Source organism: Polyergus mexicanus, unplaced genomic scaffold (assembly GCF_030449975.1).
Source record: "Polyergus mexicanus isolate NDT 795.1 unplaced genomic scaffold, iyPolMexi1.0 SCAF_12, whole genome shotgun sequence".
In the NCBI taxonomy this organism is placed as follows: domain Eukaryota; kingdom Metazoa; phylum Arthropoda; class Insecta; order Hymenoptera; family Formicidae; genus Polyergus; species Polyergus mexicanus.
The window spans coordinates 2,552,763-2,569,939 of NW_027223332.1; the positions used below are offsets into that span (position 1 = coordinate 2,552,763).

A 17,177-nucleotide genomic window follows, 5' to 3' on the forward strand; every position below is an offset into this window, starting at 1 on the left:
AATTAAAATTCTGACATATTCGAACGCGACCGCGAAATGATGGCCAAAGTTATACAATTCAACTCGACGCGATTTTTTCGTGTTTCGCCTACTCTAGTGGATCATTTAATTTACTTAATGACATGATTTTGCTTCGATAAGAATTTTTAATGGTCTCGATTTATTCTTTTTCAGTCCTTTCGATTCAAAGTCCTCGGTTTGGAATGTTCTATGTTTCATTATGCGCTCCGTAAACCAGTTCTCGATTATACGACGCGTATAACAGCTGCGCTCGAGAGTTATTAATATCTTAATTACGATAGGCTTTCGTTTTTGCGAGGACGTCTGGTCGATCAGTCCTTCAAGGCGAGACTAGAGTTCGTTTGCATCGCCAGCGTCAGATGCGATATACAAGACAATTGTTGTCTTTTTATTGGAATCTTTATCGCGATCTTTAATAAATTCTTTTATTCTATCATCATACAAGTGAATTACTAATAATTATCATAATTATGTTTTTAAAAAATTTGTGCAAGTGTTGATTCCCCCTCCCGTTAGACAAGCGACAAAGCAACGCGAATCAGTTTTTATCTCCCCCTCTCTCTCTCTTGTCATTTTCCATATTCTTAAATCGCTTCTCAAAGATGTATACTTTTGTATCGTGATTTTAAATCGTATCTCCGGTCTGCGAATCGCAAGTCATAATTTTACATAATTGCCCTGTTCCATTGGCGCCGTCGATGCAGACGACAAGGACTTAATCGCGGGCGGCATATCAATTTGCGATACCCCTCCAGTAAGTCGCGTCGCGTTGTAGGGCGATCGCACGCACGCGCTCGCGGTCGAACGCGCCGAATCGGTGAAAAATTCGCGGCGACGTGCAGGGAACGCGGAATCGACGCAACGTCGACGTCAAACGGGGGGAGAAGAGTTCGGGAAGCGTCGACGGCACACGCGGACGCGCGCATCTGACGCGCGAGGAGCGCCGATAAAAGCCGAGCGTCGCCGTGCGCCGCGTGCATTTGTCACGCATCTACGAAACCGTCAACCGGCACGTGGGAAGGCGTGTGCGTGCGCGAAAAAAATCTCGCGTCAACCGCGAGACTCCTTGGCATCACTGCACGAATGGTCCGTCTCATCGAAACGACGAGTGTTACTCTCGTTGGACTTTTTTACGCTCCGATATAAACTCGAAGCGAAGATAAACCGATTGCTCCGACATTCTTGACTCTTTTTTTTTTTTTTTTTTTTTATCGCGTTCTTCAGACTTCGAACGAAGATAAATCTGGTCGCGTGGGCAGCTGCTCGTCCAAGTTAGATGATGCAGTGGCAAATGATGCGAAGAGGTCGGGAGCGCGATTTGCCGCGAAGAAACGGCTAAGACGAATCGAAGGTGACAGCCCGGGGGCTTGGATCCAGTTGAGAGGAAAATCGCATCGGTGTCACTCGGACCGTGATATCGACGATATCGTAGAGGACACATCACCGATTGCGACAAAACGAAGATCGAGACAAAGAGAGATAGAGAGAAAAGACGACAAAGGGGAAATTATCCGTACGATTGCTCGACGCATCAACATGACATTAGTGAACTGAATAGTGAGAGAAATAATCGTTGCGTGATAACTGAAGGCTACGTCGATACGTCATCAGTGGACAGTTCGTTCGGAAAGGAAAATATTGCTCGAGAATCGCGCGTCCGAGGAGTCTGGCCCCGCCAACGTTGTTTAATCTAATCGGCATCGGCTGTCAGGTGAGAATCCGAGATAACGAGACGTAGAGCCAACAGTGTGTATGTTACCGTTACATCGCGTATCGTAATTAATCAGTCGCCACGCGATCGAATTATCTCGCTGGATGATTCGCAACGATTAGATGCATCTCGCTCGTCGTCTTGAAACGAGGCTGTCTCGTAAGAAAGACAAATGTCACCCACAGTAATTAAGAACAGGAAGATAGATATTCATCTTGACAAAATTCTCGTTTTATTTTTCACATAAAAGAGAAATTTCCGGGTCTTATCGTTGACCTGGGAGAAAAAAATCAAGCAGGATACGAGTGACGATTTTATTCCGTGCATATATCAGCAATAAACATTCATTGTAGGAAAATTAGTGTAGCCGTAATATAGAAATGCAAATCACGGCGATAACCCATCCATATCTAATCTTCGTTAATTAAAATGATTAATGAGGAAAGTCCATTAACACGCATGCAGATAGCAATCAGATTTAATCAGATTAGCGAGATTTCAATCTCGATGTTGCACACACCTTCACAGACATTTACAGATTATTTAAAAATCAGCGTTGCATGCAAATCATGAATATTTACGAGTAGTAGCACACGGACTGTGCGCACGAATTATTCTTACTCTTCGCATGAAATCACAATGATAAGAAGCATCCCTATCTCCCAGTCTACCCTCATTACGTATACGTCACGAGCTATCTAAGATCTCTCGGTGGCTTATCGCTCAAATTTTTGCATTCGATAATTTATTAGTGCCACTAGGATAATCCACTTTTGTGTATTATGCACACTGATCTTATCAATAACAAAATTCGCAGTATTTTATGCGATAAATACTTCGCGCGAATAATTTCGCGTTCCCGTCGAGAAGAAAAACTCACAGCCGTCGTACTTCTTTCACCCGATCGTATCGAGATGGAAAAAAAACGCGCGTGCTTCGGCGCGCGAAATAAGTTTCGCGAATTTTTCGCTTGTAACGGAATTTCGCGTCACGGAAGAGAGAGTCACGCTAGAAGGGAGGGAAAAAGAGCTCGGCCTGGGCGTTCCTCGAATTACCGGCGGAATTACCGGGCGGAATTAGCCGCGGCGGCGGTACATCACAATTAATTCATAATTAAATCCTTCGAGCGGTGGCAGGGGACGTGGTTCCTCCCTTTCGTGTGTACGTCTCGCGTAGAGGCGGTCGAAAGAGGGTGCTCGAAAGCGTGCTTCAGCGAGCGAGCGCGACGATATGAGGGGTGAGGGGCCGCGTATCGCCGCGCCGGTGTGACAGCAGGAAATAAAGGGCAGGCCGTGCATTAGCGTCGACGGTCAAAGGGTCGCTCGAATATCGACCGAGACGGTGTTAAATTGCCATTTGTCGGTCGGGGAATGCCCCCGCTTGCGCTCGCGTCCACTATCGTCCGATATGTTGTCATCTTGTATTGTATGCGAGATAATAACGCTTCGCGAGACGCGGTATGTCACTTTGAATACATATCGTTGGATATTTTTTTGCCGTTTCTCGGTTTATTTTTTTATTTATTTGCCGGATCCGTGGCTTTCATCGCACGCGTAACCGAAAACAAGATATTCCATTGGAATAAGAATCAAATAAATCGTGATGTTCTTCTATAATGGGGTCTCTCGATTAAGCATTCTTGAATTTTACGCATTTCGGATAACATGGAATTATATTTAAAATTTCGAGAGAGGAAGAAGAAAAAGAGATATGGAATATGTAAAAAACACAAGACCAACATTATTATTTTGTTAGATAAATCTGTGTGTGATTCTGACAACATGATCGCGATAATTTATAAATATTAAATTACTTGTTTTTTTTTCTAAGCTTGTATTTATTGGCATGTTTAAGAATCTAATTATAACATCCGGTTATAATATTTAACTCGTAAATTATTATTGATCTAGGAATGGTTTAAAAATAAAATCTGTAGATTGAAAAACTTCCTCCCCCTCTTACACTGCTATTAGATTAATAATAGTTATTTATGAGCGAGATATTATAAGCGGATGTTACGTAATCGGATATGAATTTTTAAATATCAATGAATAGCTATTTAAGGAGAAACTGGACGGATCATCTACGTCAAATGTTGATATCTAAATCTAATAAAAAATTTCGAGATTCATAAATTTGATACTGCACACAAAGCACTTTTAATCTTTTCAAATAAAAAATTAATAATTAATTTATGAAATAAATAAAGATTTGCTTTGTAGAATTAAAATTTTTATTTTCATAAATTTTTGTGTCTTACAGTTAAAAACATGGTATAGACATAAAAAAATTAGTTTGATATAAAATAATATTTACAATTTTCAGATTAAATTATATTCTACCGGGCAAATCTTCGCTTTAACTCATAAATTAATTATTAATTTTATATTTCAAACAGCTAAAAGTGCCTTGTACGATATGTCAAATTTATGAATCTCGAAATGTATTAGCTTTATTAACTTTTGACGTAGCTGATCTATCAAGTTTCTCTCTAAATGATTTATCGATTAATAGAATGTAAAAAATTTTATCAAAATAAGACTCGAAAAGTGCAAAAATAAAATTCGGGAGAAAACTCATCGTTAGAGAACTCTCTCACGAATATAGTAGCTCTCAGATTGTTTACCATAGAATCGTGTTTGACGTGGCCGAAGATTACTTTCGCCATCTCCTGATCGCGTTTCCGATCGAGTTCCCGGGCAGCACGAAAAACTCGATACGAATTACCGCCCCGGGGTATAATATCGGCCGTTCGAGCCGAGTCGCATCCCCTTCGACGCCAAGTGGAAATCCCGTCTGATCCTTTTTACCGGTTTCGCGTGCGTCACGTTCATCCTCCCTTCAATCTACATCGCGTGGCTTTTATTGCGCTCTTATTATTAAGACGATACGAATTGCCAATAAAGAGCATTGACGAGAAGTGTAAATCTACGAATAATCCCGGTACAATTTCGACAATTTAATACTACGTTTGCACACGTTTGGATATTTCCGATATTTAATAATGAATATACCTTATCCGGTATTGATTATTTTGTTCACTCACGATCAATCCCTCGTTATGTATAGAGAAAGATTATTTTAGAGAGAGAATCAATGTCCATAAAAAATAGTTACGATCTCCCTTGTAAAATTTCTCGCAGGTTATATTAGATATTTCATTTTTAATCAAATATTCAATCTGCGAATGTTATGCAAATTATGAATATTAAAGGACGAATTTTTTTTTTTTTTTTTTTCCCCCAAAAGTCTGATTCTTTTCATTTTGTACACTGGGATGATGCAACTTCAAAGCGCTGTAACAGACAGATAACGTGAGCGGCACACAAAATGTAAGCGAAACGCGAATTCCCACGTTTCTCGTTTAACACACACTCCCGTAAAGTGCTTATCGGACATGACTATATACAGACGCAAGATTTTCGCCTTCGTTCTTTGAATCCCGCTATTCTCATTCACATCATGAGCAAGTTTTAAGCCAAAAGCCCTAAGTAGGAAACTGAGCAAAAATAAGCATAAGCCGCAAAATACCGCTTTGAAAGAAAAATGTGCAACATTTTAAAAATATATATAATTTTAACAGAAGATGTTTTAAAAAAAGATTTTGCGCACAGATTTATATTATTGTATTTAACAGTACTTGATGTATTTTCAAAAGATTTATTTACGATTGTTATTACCTTGAATGGATTTTTATATACAAAATTCTCGCATACAAAATATGTCTTTCATTGCGAAAGATACAATTTCTCAAAAAAATAGCTAAGAAAATAAAAAATCATGTTTTACAAAATCACATCTGGCGTAATATCAGCGTAAATCTGATCAGCAGCTGATCAGCTGTCATCTGACATTATTATTACAGCCAGCTTCTCGATTTATCTGATCGCGTATGTGTAATCAATAATATAATTCTATTCTACATTGCAATCGAAAAAGTGTCGCGACAGAACGAGAAAGATGCGTGTTAGCGCCATTAACGCTACGTCAAAGGGGTAAACCGGTCACGCACACGTGCCCACTTGGGAATGAGCGCATAATAAATCCACCGTGGTGACTCGCGGGAGCGTACTCGTTAAAAAACGCACTCCCGCGTTTATTATACATATTGCATACATGTGTGCTCGGAGAGAGCGCAGTGCGTCGCGACCCTTTTGTCGCGTCGGCGTCGCTCGACTACCGCGGCAAACCGACGCGACGCCGGAATTTCGATCGGCGCGCTCGGAAATGCACGGAGAAATCATCGCCACCGAGTTCACGTATTTTCATGCAAATTCGCATGCCGTCGCAGCTCCACGGTCTCTTTCTTCTCTCCTCTTCTCTCCGACGTTCATTCGCCTTCGCGTTCTTAACCCGCGTCGGGTCGCGTTCTCCCTGCCATCGTCGTCACGTGTCTTTTGTCTCTCTGCTAGTCCGCGCAAAACGGCCTCTAGAATTAGTATTCGACGCCGCGCCTTCATGGCCTTTTTTCGTATGCCTCGGGGCAGCTCCGAGGCTGTCGAAACACGTAGGGGCAACCGAATTTTTTCTACGACTTTTCCTGCTTTTTCGACGCCAGGACAGGACGAGTGATGCACCCGTTGCACGGACGCCGGGTGTATACCTTGAGCCGGACGTACCTCGAATGCGAATCGTCGTTTACCACAATCACGGTTCAAATGCCGACAGTATATGGTCTTACTCGACGAACTCGTTGTACGCATAAATAAAAAAAAAGTTTACGTAATTATAGACGGTAAGAAAACTTGCAATAAAAAAATATATTAATTTAAATTAATATAAACAGACAGATAGAATTTCATCAGATTAATATTTCAACGACAATAAAATTAATATCTTTTTTTCTCACAAATTTGTTAATCCCTCAATATATTAATCTACGAGCTAATAATTCTGAAAAAGTAAATTCCGTGAACAGACTCCGAAAAGGTTCGAATATCTAAGAGTTTCTCACTTATCGAAATACATTACTGGCCTTTCTTATCGTCGCACGTTTCTCAATCCCAAGTGTAAAAACTTTACTCAACCTGTGTCTCGAAATACATCGAAGATCCGATTATCTATCTAGGTATCGTCTCTGCTTTTTGGCGGGCGAGCATCGATCGTCGAAATATCGTCACGTTTTGTCGAGCGAGCGCACGAGAACGGAAAGAGCGACGATGGTTATAGTCCTCCATCGAAAAGAGGCTTTCGAATAGGCGAGATTAGGCCGCGTCGAAAGTAGGTAAAACCTTGTCAAAACAGAATTCCAAGCGCGCGGTCTGAAAAGCGGGTCTTATCGTTTCAGGTCTTTAGGCATGCCAGATTAGTTTTATGCGTTGACAGGTACGTCGCGCGCTCCAACGACACGAATCCGAGCGATCGTCACGCATATTGATTAGGCTCCAACCGTTTGTCCGTTAAATCGCATGGGGCAAAGATATTTTGACTTTTCGTGAAATAAACTAATACCCAGCAAAATATCCAATTTGAATTATAAATAATGATTTCTACAAATATAATCATATATGTACGCGTGAATATAATTTATCACGTTGGTACAGAGCACATATTTTTAAGCACAGAGAGTGCATATATTTTTCGATAAAATTTAAAATTGTATATTAGAATGTACAGAACTTATTTTTTACCCGCGCGAAAAAGAACTTATTAATTTAATCCAAGTGTTTTATGAACCGTTATTTAAAATCGTTATTCGACTGTTTGAATTTCATATATTATTTTCTTTTGTTTTGTCGCAAACAAAACTGTTTCTCATACATTCATTGTTATATTCATTATTTCTTGCCATTTTGCATTTTACGTTCTCAATTACATTCACTCATATGCTTCCACAAAAATATCTTTTTACGCCAAAATTTTCTATCATTTCTGTCAGCTTTGCGTTACCGTTTGACGTCATACCTCGGAATTGGTGACTCGAAATCGTTTTATTTCTCCCCGCTTCATCTCTCATCGATCCTGCAATTATCATCCAGCGCTTCTGCTTACTAAACGACGATAGGTATCTCGTAACCGAGCTTAAATTGCTATTATTTATACGCGCGGCACGCGTCTCATTGTCTCGTTGCTCACCGGACAGGTCGTCGTCTACCGTGCGGCAATAAAGTAATGAAACATCCGCGCGCGCTTCCGCAGCATTGCTTCGTACAGGATAATCCCAATGTCCGACGGCCAATTGCAAATTCCAGTACTGATAATGAGTTACGATATAATTTTCCATTAATATAATATAATAAAAGGAAATATGATATAAAATATGCAGTATTCAAAATTTAATAATAATACTCATATTTATTATTAATTCAAAATTCCTCAAATATTCCAACAACATTGAAAATTCTACGTATGAGAAAAGAGGCAGAAAATATAATAAGATTTTACGAGACTGCGTCATATTATGAGTATTATTAGGCACAATCAAAAAAAAATGTAAATGTTTACATTTTACAATTTTTTATATCTTATTAAATGATATTTATTTTATAAATCATTTGTAAGAGGATTAACATCTGTCATAATGTTGAAAAATTCATCAATACGTTTATCGTAATTAAATTGACGTTTAAATAAAAATTTGTAAACAAAAGAAATTCTTAGCGAAATATACTGACACGATGTGACGCAAATGTAAACAAAAAAAAAAAAAAAACATAAACACGCAAGTAAGATATAGTGAAAGGATCGTAGAAATAAATGCGAAAATTATGATACTTCAAAATTATATATCTCTGAAACGAAAAGAGAGCGCCAGAAAATTCAAAGTGCATGTTACTTAGAAATGTGCCCTCTATAATATAGGTAAAAATGAAAACGATCCATGAGGTGTAAGTGAATGTAAACGTTTACGTAAAAGAAAATTTATATTTATGTGTCTCGCTAATTTTTTTCGCTAGTAAAAATTTTGCTGGTAAAGATTTCATTTCTATGATATTTCATCGATCCTATATTTCGCTTTACTTGTTTCCGCGCTATTAAACGTGACTAGCACATCGCTTCTAAGGCGGTCTCGCGCCGGCGATTTATCAACGAGGAATACAAGCATGCCGAAGCGGCGCATAAAGCGCGCTCGATGAAGGAGTAGATCGCGGAGGAGGAAGGGGCGAACGAGATGCGGGAAAGGCGAAGGCCTGTGCGGGGGAGGCTCGCGGATAGGAAAGGGAGAGCGAGAAAAAGGGGTGCAAAAGGTAGCGACAGGGAGCGGCCGTAACTAACGCACCGTGAAATCCACTGGGCACGCGCCATTTCACTTAGCCCACGGCGGCTCCTTTTCCATGCAACCGCGAACGGTATGCCGGCGTCAGTCGGGCTTTCCGTTCCCGTCGTCCTCGTCCACGGTCAGGATCGATTCTCGAAAATCAGGAACATACGAATTAAAGTCTGCGAGCATCTCTATTGGAACGTGTCTACTCGTCTCAGCAACCCTTCCGTCTCCGAGTTCGACGAGACCGCGAGCATTCGGTGGTTACGATACATGCGGTTACCGTCGATCGTCGAGAATTTTCTCCGCATATTTTCCGCTTTGCGAGCGCCGCGAATCGTGACAATGCGTCGACCATTTTACGACTGTAGCTAACGACCTTTCCCGATAAGCCGTGCCACATCGCGCGGACGTAGAAAGCCGGCCGAATATTGAAAAGAATTTCTAACTGTCTCGACAGCGGAGCGCGAGTTGAGACGCGAGGGGCAACGAACTTTCGTCGAAGTCACGGCAGCAGACACGGCAAACGCCACGTTAGGGATTCCGGTAATGGTATGTGCCGCTTAAATAAACTTCAGCGAGAATAGATCGTCCAAGTGGAACATTTGATTCTAGCTACGACTGTCGAAGGTGTACGTGTGATATTTGTCACGCTGTAAAGAGCGATGTGTTCGCGCTTCGACGATTACGATTTAATTGACATATCTCGTCGCACACGTTGATCGATTTTTCGTAGAATATTACTCTGTTTAAAGGCGGTTTTTTTTTTTTTTTTTTTTTCATAAATTTCCTTTTTCTCTTGTCTTTCAAAATTCGTTACAATTAATACTTTATAATATATACAGGACTTGCATTCAGGAAAAATGTCACAAGTTATAGTTCTTGAAGATAAAAAAGATTTTTAAACTTCTATCTATATCATAATGTTTAATATACGGTTCTTGCAATTAAAAAGACACATTCACGAAATGAAAGATGTGATCGATCAGCGTGATATGTACAATTAAGTTTGGACAGAAAAAACGATGCTTACTAAGTGCGCATCGTATATAATGGACTCTCGAATATCGAGATTACTTTGTCTACGGAAAAATCATATAGAAATTAAAAAAAAAAAAAAAAAAAAAAAAAAGTGATAACTGCTCGATAGGTTTGCGAAAAGATTTCAAAAATACTCGCGTCACATCTATCATTTCTCCGTTTGAAATGGGTAAGGCCATTTAATACCTTGTACAGAACGCGATGAATCCCACACGGCTCTGCGTGCAATTTATTTCTTCTCCTTCCCTCCCCCCCCCTCCACCCTCCCTCCGTGATGATCCATCCGCTGCGCGATCCAAACGTCTTCACTTTCATCTTTCGCGTCGCGTCGTTTGTGTTCGCGTCTTCGAGAGTCCTTTTACCGCGCGGTTAACGCGGAGGGACGAGGTGCGAACGAAGAACCACAAGTGGCCCGGAAAGGGTGTCCCTTCTCGCCCCCGGTAACTCAATCCGCCGGTCGACCGACCGACCGACCTGACCGTCGCCCGCGACTTTCACGGAGTTACGCGTTTTCCTGCCGACATTACATTCGATATATATATATATACGGGGCGTCGGTGAAGGTCCGATCAGCCACGGTCGATTGGAGCTACGCCCTTACGCCACGGGAATAAGCCGCACGTCAGAGAGAGAGAGAGAGAGAGAGAGAGAGAGAGAGAGAACGGGACCTGAGGGGGTTTGGCGGATCGCCAGGACTCCCCTCTCGGCAGCCGAAGCCGAGATATCACGGCGTGGTGGGTGATTCGCGTGCGCGCGAGAGCGAACAGTTACCGAGCGACGATGCAACAAATTAACCGGCAGTAATTGGTTGTCATATATAACGTTACCTCGCAATTCACGAAATTCTCACGGGGAGGCCCCGCGGAGTGTACACGTCAAATAGCAACGTCCGTATTATTTTAATAACAGACCGAAGCCCGTTACAAACTGGCCGGCGAATGTCTTACCGTCTGCGTAAATCTCATTTGGCTTAAATCACTTAATCTCTGGCTAGAATGCGGAGATTACGGAATTTCTTTTCTAAACGATGGGTCTCCTGCGTAGCTTTACGTAGACGTGTTTATTTATGTTAGGGCTGCCGTGGAGCGTGTGAGTTAGCATCTTTCGCGGGATAGAAGCACGAACAATAGCATACCTTGAATGATGGGTTGGGGAAAAAAAAAAAAAAAAGAAGAAGTTAGCGGTTAACTTTTTTATATATACATTCGACAAGATATTAATCTTGATATAACATATCGCTCATTTATTATCTTCAGATGTTTAAGATATAATTTAATTACAAAGTAGATTAATCGCGCAGAAAATTTATATTACTTTAGCGTTTAGAAATATTCATTTCCTTCTCATTTATATGAAAGTACTTAAATCATTTATAATATACAGAATTTCCGGAATTTTAACGTCAGAACTTTACGATCGATAAACTAAGAAAATAAATATTTGTTGATTTTCTCCAAAATAAACCAACTTTTTTTTTTTTGTGATTTTCTCCAAAATGAAAACGAACAAGTTTCTACAGAATTTTTTTTTCTTAATTTATCGATCGCTCATACGCTTCTAAAATGTTGACATTAAATTCGGGACATCGTGTATAATATTAAGTGTACACGCATACATAAGCTTTTGTGTGAAAAGCCAATTTGATGTTTCGGAGAATCTCTGAATAAATGTTTTTCGCCAGTTTATAAATTTTTCGATACTTTAAAAATAGGATGGCCGCGTTATACAGTTATCGAGTTGAAGCGTAACAAGTATCACGGATTAAAGAGCCGCTTCCGAAAATTAATTGGCGCGCGACGATTTTCACGGCAGCCGACAACCGGCCGACGTAATTGGGAAGAGAAACGAGCGGGCCAATTGTGGCCACCTGTTCTGTTATGGGTGCGTAAACGGAAGGGGCGCCTTAAAACACTTCGCGTACGCGTTTCACAATTCCCAACCGTTACCTCGCTCCCTAAAGCGTCGAGTACACTCGAATAATCCCCAAGCAGGACCTCGCGCACGATTACGAAGGCCCGGTGAACCTTTGCGTACATGCACAGAATCTACGAATGTCAGTTAACATCGATCGAGTACATAGTATCACCGAACAAAATTAATATTAACAAAATTATTAATTTGCTTTTATATATATATATATATAGTTAATGTTTAATAATATTAATTAATTTGAAGCATGGGTAGAGTAAAATATTCTTATTTACTTTTTTGAGAAATAAAATACTTTATATATTATTAAAATATATTAAAATATTTTAATAATATATATATATAAAGTGTTATAAATATAATTTAAATAATTAATTAATTATTTAAATATTTTAAAATATGATTTATACCAAGAGCAGAAAGGAATTATGAATTAAATTCAGTTTGTTTGAATTCAAAAGTGAGAGAAAAAAAAGGCGGGAGTACAAATAGTCATTAGAAGTCATTAGCCGCCTATGTAGGTTACGCATAAAAAGAGGATTTACTCAATTCACACGTATAGACTATTGTTATTGACACACACGGCCGGTTGAAAGTTTCTTCGTGCCATTCATGACAGTAGGGATTCATTTATATTGATTCTCGAGAATCTCGAAGTATAAGAGTTTACGAAAAGGTATATGCGTCACGCATGCCATGAAACGAGGAACTTTCACGCGAGAGAGTTCCCCTTTATATTAGAGAAATTAAGATCCGATCACGCGTCTCTATCGGACGGCTCCGCGTTAATAATTTTTTGTCTCGCGCGCGTCTCGAAGGGATAACGACTCTTTCGAAAACTTAATAGCGAGGAAGCAAACCTTGTGAAACCTGTCGTCAACTGTTTCCAACGGCTTATACACTCTCCCTTCCGATTCTCTCGTTAAACGGTGCTTACTGTGAGGATACAAGAGACGTTAGAGTAGGTAGGTAGGTACATGTTGCCAGTTCCCAGGGATGCATGCGGGAGCGCGCGATAAACATCGAGATCGGGAGGACCGCGTCGAAGAGGGAGCAGGTAGAAATTCTCGGGAGAATTTTTAACGACGACCACTACCGTCATCCACCGTCAAAATGCGCCCGTGTCTACCAGCTGTCCTCGAGATGATGGCGCCTCTTCTCTCGGCAGTCTCAAGTATTCGTCGTTGTTCCGGCACTTGCTACCTACACTTATACAGCGAGCATATTTTTCGGAAATAAACTCATGACGACGCTTACGTTGCGGTCAGCATCCTTCTGTAACCGCGGGTCTGTAAAGCAAAGTCGCGGTAGGTTCGAAACGACACGTTTCAAATACTGTGTTTCAAATAGAATGTGACCACGATATATTGTATTATTGAAATAGAAAATTTTTCTAAAAAGTTCGCTCGCCGTATGCTTATTTCGTCTGATCAATCGAGAAATCCGCAGGTATTCCCGCAACATCGGAAAATCGGAGAGAAGGACATTGTAACTACTTTCGCGTAAAATAAATTTATCATAATATCATAATCTTCCTCATCATAAATCTATGTCTGCAATTAATTGGTAGATGAAGATTATGCCATGAATCTCTTCGAAGAGGAAGAGAATGTTAATAAAGGTCGATGGATTCGAACGCGTCTTCCTCGTGAAAAATGTCGTTGCCAGCAGCGAGAGATGAGTACACAGTCAGAGATTCCATGGGTAAGTTATAGAACGAGATTGCATCTTAATGCCTTCGCGCGCGCGCGCGCGATGAGGAAACAAAGTTTATTTATCGCCGCTGGTGAGCACTGTCGCGTGTTTGTCATTAACGGTAATGCAGTTTTAATAACTCAAAGTTTCTATTCTTCTTCAATATTAACAATTCCGCTTCAGCGATTCTCTCCGTCCGCCATTGTCTCGATGCTCGCTTGCAACGGATGCAAAGTTATCAGCGTGGATGCGCGCGGTCAAGCAACGGCCGCTGGTGTATCCAGCATTTCTCTTTCAAGCTACCACGGCCGACATATCGTATGTCGCGTTCGTTTTTTCACTCGCATATATCTTCCGCGACGCTTACAACCTCTTCGGCGGAGTATTCAGGCCACGGTGAGTGTCCCGTTTCACGAAACCGACCAGTAACCGAAATGGTGCCTCGTAATAGGATCTACCACTACACGGAGTAATCGGAAGTCTCTCGTGCAGATGGAACGGCGAGAGAATTCAAACGCTGCCCCTATAAAACCATTCGCGCTAACAAATGCCGACGTCTTCGGTGGGATAGAAGGTGGGAGAGGGCATGAAGACGGACGCTGAAACATATCGCGGGAAACGTCGGGATTCGCGATGAGAACCACTGCGATATCGCTTGTCATAAGTCACTCAGCGTGTGGCGTACAACGAACATGGGCACGTACGTAGGATCTCTGCACACACGAGCCCGCTCTCTCGACTTCTTCCCTTTCATTCTATTTTCCTTGGTGCTCTTCTCGCGTTCCTTCTCTCAGCCTCCGGCTCTTTCTTTTATCAACCGTCCTCCTCTAGCTCGCTCGTCTACCTCCTCTTCCTCCGTCCCGCTTTCGTCGTCCATTCTCTCTCGTTATACATTCAACCAGTTGATCTTACGAGCATTTTACGGACACTCCCAGACCGCGTCCAGGACAACGCGCGTCCTGTACCCCGCTGGGCTGTTCCATCGCCATCGAGCGAAAGATTCATCCTGTTCGCTAATCCAGTCGCACCATCGAATTCGATCCCGCGATACAGTTTGGTTTAATCGTTAAATGAGACAAGTAGAGAAAATGAATCGGAAAGAAAGTGAGAGAGAGAGAGAGAGAGAGAGAGAGAGAGAGAGAGAGAGAGAGAAAGATATTTATATATTATGCGTGTCGATCCAAATCTCACGACGAGGCACGACGATAGGAATCTTTTAATATAAAAGGCATTATTAAAGAAATTTCGAATTAAAATAGAGCGAGCTTTTATACTGTTTGCGATAGAAACAATAATCTCGAATAAAAGAGGGGATTGGCTAAAATGTAACATCATAATATAAGAAAACGTAATTAAAGTAAATGCGTTTCTTTTTTATGTAGAATCCTTTATATAGAAAGAGACAAACAATTTATCGCCTTAATTTATGTCTCTATTTCATTTTTTAAGCGTCATACAAATATAATTATGCAATGACAATTTTTAAAATATATTACCGTTTTAATGTATCATCCATGATAATATATAAAATAACAAAGGCTATTACTCTGTACATCACAAAAATTTAAAAAAAAAAAACAGAGGATACTATCGACGTGGATTATTTGCACGAACGACTAGCAGAAGAAGAAAAAAAAAACGAAGATTTATAACAGTCGTAAAACCATGCGGAGAGAACTCCAGGAGGTATTCTTGGATATATCTCAGGTTTCCGATTTCGAGAATGATTTTTTTCTCCTCGCGCGGGATCTCCAGACCGCTACCTGGCAGGAGAAAAGTTTCTTGCGCTGCGAGTCCAATGTGACAACACGGTGTCATGTAACAGTTTATTCCGCGTCTCGAATTTCCCGGCAATATTTAATCGATCCCCCAACATGAATGAGAAAAGTTCGAGCCGGCATTTACTCAATACGCGACACCTGGAAGTTAATCTATGGTAAAGTTTCGAATTTCCATGATATTTTCCACGTGATCTCTCCGATCGCAGTAAGCACGTTAAACGTCGATATCCTAAACGAGAGGACGCGCCAATCGCTCACGCTGGTATCGTACAAAAATAGCATTAAGGCATCTGGTGCGTTGCTTTGAGAAAGCTGTGGAATCGATTCTTTCAGACACTGCTAAAATATACATAAAAAAAAAAAAAAAAAAGAAATCGTATAAATTATAAAATTCGCGCACGTACATGTATAGGTATAGCTAAAGAGATTAAATTTACAATTCATCTTATCGAGATCGTGTGTATTGTATTTTTAGAAAATTACGTGACTTGTTCCAGACGATATAAATCCATATGCTCTCTGATCAAATCTTTTTTAGCATCCAATTTATATGTATCGCGACGTGTTCTTACTTACACAATTGTTTTGACGCCTTATGAATATGAAACCGTACATGCTTCTTCGCTGTATATATATCATCTTTTTTTTTTCTGTGTTTCTCTCATTCCTCTGCTCGCTTCCGTTTGCCACCCGACACGACAATCTATGAAGCGAGAAATGAGAGAGAGAGAGGAGATGAATTGGGGGAAAGGGGGATTTGGAAAGGTAGGGTAGAGAGAAAGAAAGAGAAGACACATAATGTCTATTCATCACCGATCGAAGATGGACGTTCCTTCGAAGAGTCTGCTAACGTAGCACGCATTTGAATATGAAAATATGCCACGAATTAAAATAACACTGACTATAGTGAGCCACGCAAGGGGCGATCTTAAATAATTCATGGGATTTTTCACTTCACCGCGACGTATCCCAGAGTAACCGTGATCTTGATCGGTCTCCGCCCTGTCACGCCAGAGTGTATCATAGGAGTCAGCTGTTTTTATTTAAACAGTCTAAAAAGAAAGACACGCGATAGCAAAGACTTGCGACGCGAGAATTGCATTATATTTTCTCAGAGAATTTAAAGAATTTCAATTCTCTTGACGCAATGATTTTTGATATTTCGTAATTTGAGCAAAATGCAAAATTGATATGCGCATTATCATTCGCGAAAGAGTTCAAGACGTTATCGGGGGGGGGGAAAAAAAAAATGTTATTCGTGTATGGTTATTGTTCCATAATGCGGTCACCAGGCATCACAAGCTATTAATACGACCACCATAGAAAGGCGTTGTGTAATATTTACTGTTAAATCAGGTCACGCATAAACGATCCGCACATCAATGTAAAGAAGTCTTTCGATTTAATGTATAAATACGTAACGCACAGGATTTTCCATTTTTAAACGCAATTATTATTATTATTATTATTATCGAAGTGCTATTTATTTAATTGCTCTGGAATAAATTCATACGCAAAAGGATATAAATAAATAAATAATTTTAATGAAAATACGATACAGCGAGATTTATAAATGTATATGCATAGATAAAAATGTGAAGATATGATACGAAAAGCGGAGTTTCAAATAAAAATTATTAAAATATCACAAACAGAAAATTAGTCAATTTTCAACCAATTAGAAAAATTGAATAAATTGAAAAGACAGCTTTACCATTTTGGATACCAGTCTGAAGAATGCGAAAACTTTCAAAAAATCAGGTCTCAAATTCCTTGATACCGACGTTATAAATAATTG

The 17,177-nt window shown here is 40.3% G+C and overlaps 1 protein-coding gene across 6 annotated transcripts in view; it reads left to right on the forward strand.

Moving 5' to 3' along the window:
- Nucleotides 1–17,177, forward strand: part of Fz2 (frizzled 2) — a 102,133-nt gene that overhangs the window by 40,631 nt on the left and 44,325 nt on the right. For 2 of the 6 annotated variants that reach the window (XM_070304813.1, XM_070304815.1), the window contains exon 1: nt 1,022–1,732. The exons of the other annotated variants lie outside the window; for them this stretch is intronic. The gene's annotated coding sequence lies outside the window, so the exon portion shown is untranslated. Of the gene's footprint in view, nt 1–1,021; nt 1,733–17,177 lie in introns of those variants that run through there. 6 annotated transcript variants of the gene reach the window in all.